This window comes from Onychostoma macrolepis, chromosome 21 (assembly GCF_012432095.1).
Source record: "Onychostoma macrolepis isolate SWU-2019 chromosome 21, ASM1243209v1, whole genome shotgun sequence".
Classification (NCBI taxonomy): domain Eukaryota; kingdom Metazoa; phylum Chordata; class Actinopteri; order Cypriniformes; family Cyprinidae; genus Onychostoma; species Onychostoma macrolepis.
This window is the reverse complement of record NC_081175.1, coordinates 24,199,670-24,205,669: the sequence shown is the minus strand read 5'-3', so window position 1 is coordinate 24,205,669 and position 6,000 is coordinate 24,199,670.

The window sequence follows — 6,000 nt, the reverse complement described above, 5'->3', positions numbered from 1 at the left end:
AGCTACACAAGCCTTATCTGCTCTTTGCCTGAACTGATGAGGCCAGAAGGAGAGCACAATGTTCCTAACACTGCTTTCATTGTCTGAAGACACTATATTAAACCTGTGTGTGTGTGTGTGTGTGTGTGTGGTTTGTCCCACACATCCTGTGGCTCCTTGTGGGAGAGACACTTATCACATCCGTGAGGAAGAAGAGTCTTCCTCTTGTGTGTGTTGTGTGAAGAACCTAACGTGTATTTATGAAGAGTATAACATGCATATTAATGAGTATATGTTTTTTTAATCTTTGTTTCATCATAAAATACATATTTGTACGTATACTGCAATAGAATGATATTCACCGTATTTGGCTAAGTGTGTTTTTTTTTGTTTGCGGTGTGTTTTTCATGTTATGCCAGGAGGACGGGTCAGAGCGAGGTTAGACTTTGTTTACCCATCATCCCTTTCTATAAATCTCCCATACAGACACAGACACACACACACACACACACACACACACACACACACACACACACTCACATGCAAGTGTTTTCTCATGAAGAGCAATTTTCTGTGTTGTTTAATTAGTGATCTGACTCTTACATCTGCCCAGATCTGCTCATTAATTCTGATTTACTGTAGAAAAAGAGAAAGAAAGAGTTAGCCAGAAATTTATGTATTGCAAGTGTGCTCTTGTATTACTGTTGTGGTAAAAAAAAAAAAAAAAAAACAGTACTCAGGGGGGCAGTAGAGTTACTGTCAAATGTTTGTGTGCTGTGATGATGAATTTTGGTAGGACAACCCAAAAGTTAGTACCACCCTTATTATTCCCTTGACAAATTCCCAATAGGATTTTTCCTATTGTTTTTTATTATTAATGACATTTGTATTAATTATTTTGAACTCAAGACTCACTTGCTTCAAAAACTCTGCAAAAACTTCTCCCAAAAACGAAAATTTGCTAAAAAATTTACTCACCCTCCCAAGGCCATCCAAGATGTAGATGAGTTTTTTTCTTCAATTGGAGAAATTTTGTGTTACCAGTGGATGTTCTGCAGTGAATGGGTGCCGTCAGAATGAGAGTCCAAACAGCTGATAAAAACATCATAATAATCCACAAGTAATCCACACAACTCCAGTCCATCAACATCTTGTGAAGTGAAAAGCTGTGTGTTTGTAAAAAAAAAAAAAAAAAAAAATGATCATTAAACGTTACTTCTGTTCCTTCAGTGAAAAAAGTCGTCTCGTCTGAATCAGGAGAGAAATATGCACAGCTCAATCACCATTTGCAAGTGAAACAGTCCAAAACAGCTCTAAACAACATGTCAGTGGATTTTATTATGAAAGGACAACAGGGAATGGACTTTTTCACTGGAGGAAGCGTTATTATGGATTATGGACTCATATTTTACAATTGGTTTAAAGTTAAAAAGCTTTAATGATGGATTTGTTTCTTATAAACACTTAGCTTTTCACTTCAAAATATGTTAACTGATGCACTGGAGTGGTGTGGATAACTTGTGGATTATTGTGATGTTTTTATCAGCTGTTTGGACTCTCATTCTGACGGCACCCATTCACTGCAGAGGATACATTGGTGAACTATTTCCTTAAGAGACAAGGTATTTCAAGCAAACTGAAACATAGGGTGCACAAAATAATTGCATGAGATTATATGTTTTCATTAATGGATAAAATACTATTTTTTTTTCTTTTTTAATAATAAAATATACACTAACTTGTAGAATGACTCACTCATTAATGCAGAGCATTTAGCAGAGCTCTGTATAATAGGGAGGAAGCTCAGCGCGAGATAGCACACCTTACACCTGTGTGTGTGCTCTGAATCCTCCCACTGAATACTGTCTCCATGACAACCATGTAAAAGTATGTCCTTACTGACCAGATCTGACACACACAAACGCATGCATTCACACACATTCTTTCAGAGCACTATAAATGCAAAACATGATTATGATTCAAAGTATCCTTTCAGTCAGGATTGGAATAAAAAGGAGAATGTGCGGCGAAAGAAACTAATGAAAGGAAAGCTGTCATCTTTTTCCAGTCACACACACACACACACACACACACACATAAACACACAGAGATACAGGCAGTCTCTGCAGTGTGCTGGACTATTTGAGCTAGTCTTTGTTTAGTTTCATTTCGAGTGGATGAGAAGAGCACGTTTAGATTGATGGAGTCTTTTGTGCTTATTTCTCTTTATTGTATTCAATTTTTTTCAAAGGGAAATATTTCAGCGCATGCTGTTCCAAGTCTCATCTAATGGCTGGAGAAATTACTATAGACATCAAGTCATAGAACGTACGGAAATGTAGGCCTACAAAATCAAAGCCAGTCGTAAATGTATTTTGTGTTCAGGAAAGAGTAAATTGACAAAATTGGCAGTGCGTAGCTCAAGAGAAAGAGTACATACAGCTAAAAGGGGTTTAGAATGAAGCCTTAAGCCTCAAATCTCCAATATAATCAGGGAAATGTACAGTATGGAAAAGTTTGACTCTTTCTTACCCTGTTCCAATTGGCGTACTAAGATCTGAGTGTATACTGCCTTCAAGAGGCCACATGTAGAACTGAACACTAATTGTTATACACTCATCAATCCTAAAACCAGTTCTACAGGTCATTCCTGTTATGTGTAATTATCATATATGTCTGAATATAGTGGATAAAATATTAAACCCAACGTTTACGGATGTTGGTATTTTGTTGGATGTTCTCCAATACTGAACAAGCTTGTAAAATGAAAAACTGTGAATTTAAGAAAAAAATTAAAAATCCAGTATTTGTTCTTTATCAAAACAAAATATTAAAAAAGGAAAAAAAGAACATTTGTTTTAATCAGTAATCAGTGTATTTTGCCCGTGTACCTAAATTTATACTTAATTTTACTTTTCATGTTTTGAATATAAAATTTCATGTATTATACAGTGGTGACCAAAATTATTAGAACATTAGTATTTTCACCAGCTAAAAAATGGTTTTGAGTCAGTTATTTCTATATTTTGCTGTATAGTGTCAGTAGGAAATATCAGTTTACATTTCCAAATATTAATTTTTCCATTAATTGTAATAATCCAGCGAGATTTTTGTTTGCACAAGGAGTCTGACAACAGCCAGTGCTCCACACAGAGATCTGATCTGATCATCATCCAGTCTGTCTGGAATGACATGAAGATCCAGAAAAACTGTGGCAACGTCTCCAAGATGCTTCAAGACACCTACCTGCAAAGCTACAGTACTGTTAAAAGTTTTAGGCACTTGTGTAAAAATGCAGTAAAATGAGGATGCTGTCAAAAATGATGTCATAAATAGATTTGCTTTATCAGTTAACTTCTATTAACTAAATTAAATCAACAATTTCCTTTGTGTTTAAAGCAGCTTTTGTCCTAGGTTTGCCTATATATATATATATATATATATATATATATATATATACAGTGAGGAAAATAAGTATTTGAACACCCTGCTATTTTGCAAGTTCTCCCACTTAGAAATCATGGAGGGTCTGAAATTGTCATCGTAGGTGCAAGTCCACTGTGAGAGACATAATCTAAAAAAAAATCCAGAAATCACAATGTATGATTTTTTAACTATTTATTTGTATGATACAGCTGCAAATAAGTATTTGAACACCTGTCTATCAGCTAGAATTCTGACCCTCAAAGACCTGTTAGTCTGCCTTTAAAATGTCCACCTCCACTCCATTTATTATCCTAAATTAGATGCACCTGTTTGAGGTCGTTAGCTGCATAAAGACACCTGTCCACCCCATACAATCAGTAAGAATCCAACTACTAACATGGCCAAGACCAAAGACACTAGAGACAAAATTGTACACCTCCACAAGGCTGGAAAGGGCTACGGGGAAATTGCCAAGCAGCTTGGTGAAAAAAGGTCCACTGTTGGAGCAATCATTAGAAAATGGAAGAAGCTAAACATGACTGTCAATCTCCCTCGGACTGGGGCTCCATGCAAGATCTCACCTCGTGGGGTCTCAATGATCCTAAAAAAGGTGAGAAATCAGCCCAGAACTACACGGGAGGAGCTGGTCAATGACCTGAAAAGAGCTGGGACCACCGTTTCCAAGGTTACTGTTGGTAATAAACTAAGACGTCATGGTTTGAAATCATGCATGGCACAGAAGGTTCCCCTGCTTAAACCAGCACATGTCCAGGCCCGACTTAAGTTTGCCAATGACCATTTGGATGATCCAGAGGAGTCATGGGAGAAAGTCATGTGGTCAGATGAGACCAAAATAGAACTTTTGGTCATAATTCCACTAAATGTGTTTGGAGGAAGAAGAATGATGAGTACCATCCCAAGAACACCATCCCTACTGTGAAGCATGGGGTGGTAGCATCATGCTTTGGGGTGTTTTTCTGCACATGGGACAGGGCGACTGCACTGTATTAAGGAGAGGATGACCGGGGCCATGTATTGTGAGATTTTGGGGAACAACCTCCTTCCCTCAGTTAGAGCATTGAAGATGGGTCGAGGCTGGGTCTTCCAACATGACAATGACCAAGCACACAGCCAGGATAACCAAGGAGTGGCTCTGTAAGAAGCATATCAAGGTTCTGGCGTGGCGAGCCAGTCTCCAGACCTAAACCCAATAGAGAATCTTTGGAGGAGCTCAAACTCCGTGTTTCTCAGCGACAGGCCAGAAACCTGACTGATCTAGAGAAGATCTGTGTGGAGGAGGCCAAAATCCCTCCTGCAGTGTGTGCAAACCTGGTGAAAAACTACAGGAAACGTTTGACCTCTGTAATTGCAAACAAAGGCTACTGTACCAAACATTAACATTGATTTTCTCAGGTGTTCAAATACTTATTTGCAGCTGTATCATACAAATAAATAGTTAAAAATCATACATTGTGATTTCTGGATTTTTTTTAGATTGTCTCTCACAGTGGACATGCACTTACGATGACAATTTCAGACCCCTCCATGATTTCTAAGTGGGAGAACTTGCAAAATAGCAGGGTGTTCAAATACTTATTTTCCTTACTGTATATATATATATATATATATATATATATATATATATATATATATATATATATATATATACACACACACTTGGTCAGAATTGTTGATATCCATGGTAAATATGATCAAAGAAGGCTGTGAAAATAAACCTGCATTATTAATCCTTTTGATCTTTTATTTAAAACAAATCACAAAAATCTAACCTTTCATTGAACTAAAACAATTGAAAATTATGGAAAATCTCATTCTGAAATAAATGTTTTTCTCAAATACACGTTGGGGCACAATTATTGGTACCCCTAGAAATATCTGTGAGGTATATTCCCATTCATATTTACAATTTTGAGCACACCAGAGTGATTACGAACATGAAATTATCCAGCCATGGCTTTCTGTTTCACAGGAATATAAATAGGAGAGAAAACAAAGGCCAAACTCCCTTAATCATCCATCACAATGAGAAAATAAATATATTTCTGATGTGTAGCAATAGATAACTGAGCTTCACAAATTAGTGAAGTGGCTTTAAGAAAAAAGCAAGAGCAGTGAAAATTCCCATTTCTACCATCAGGGCAATAATTAAGAATTTCCAATCAACATAAAATGTTATGAAATTGCCTGGAAGGAGGACGTGTGTCTATATCATCCTAATGCACGGTGAGGAGGAGAGTTTGAGTGGCTAAAGACTCTTCAAGGACCACAGCTGGAGAATTGCAGAAAATAGTTGAGTCTCGGGGTCAGAAAACCTTAAAAAAAATTGTCAAGCAGCACCTACATCACCACATGTTGTTCGGGAGGGTTTCAAGAAAAATTCTCCAAGCTCATCCAAAAACAAACTCCAGCATATTCAGTTATCAGACACGACTGGAACTTCAAATGTCATTGGTTTCTATGGTCAGATGAAACTAAAAAAATAGCTTTTCATTAGCAAACACTCAAAAACAAAACAAAAATGGGTCACTGAGCACAAAACCAAGCTTCTGCTATGGCCATTCCAGTCCTCTGACC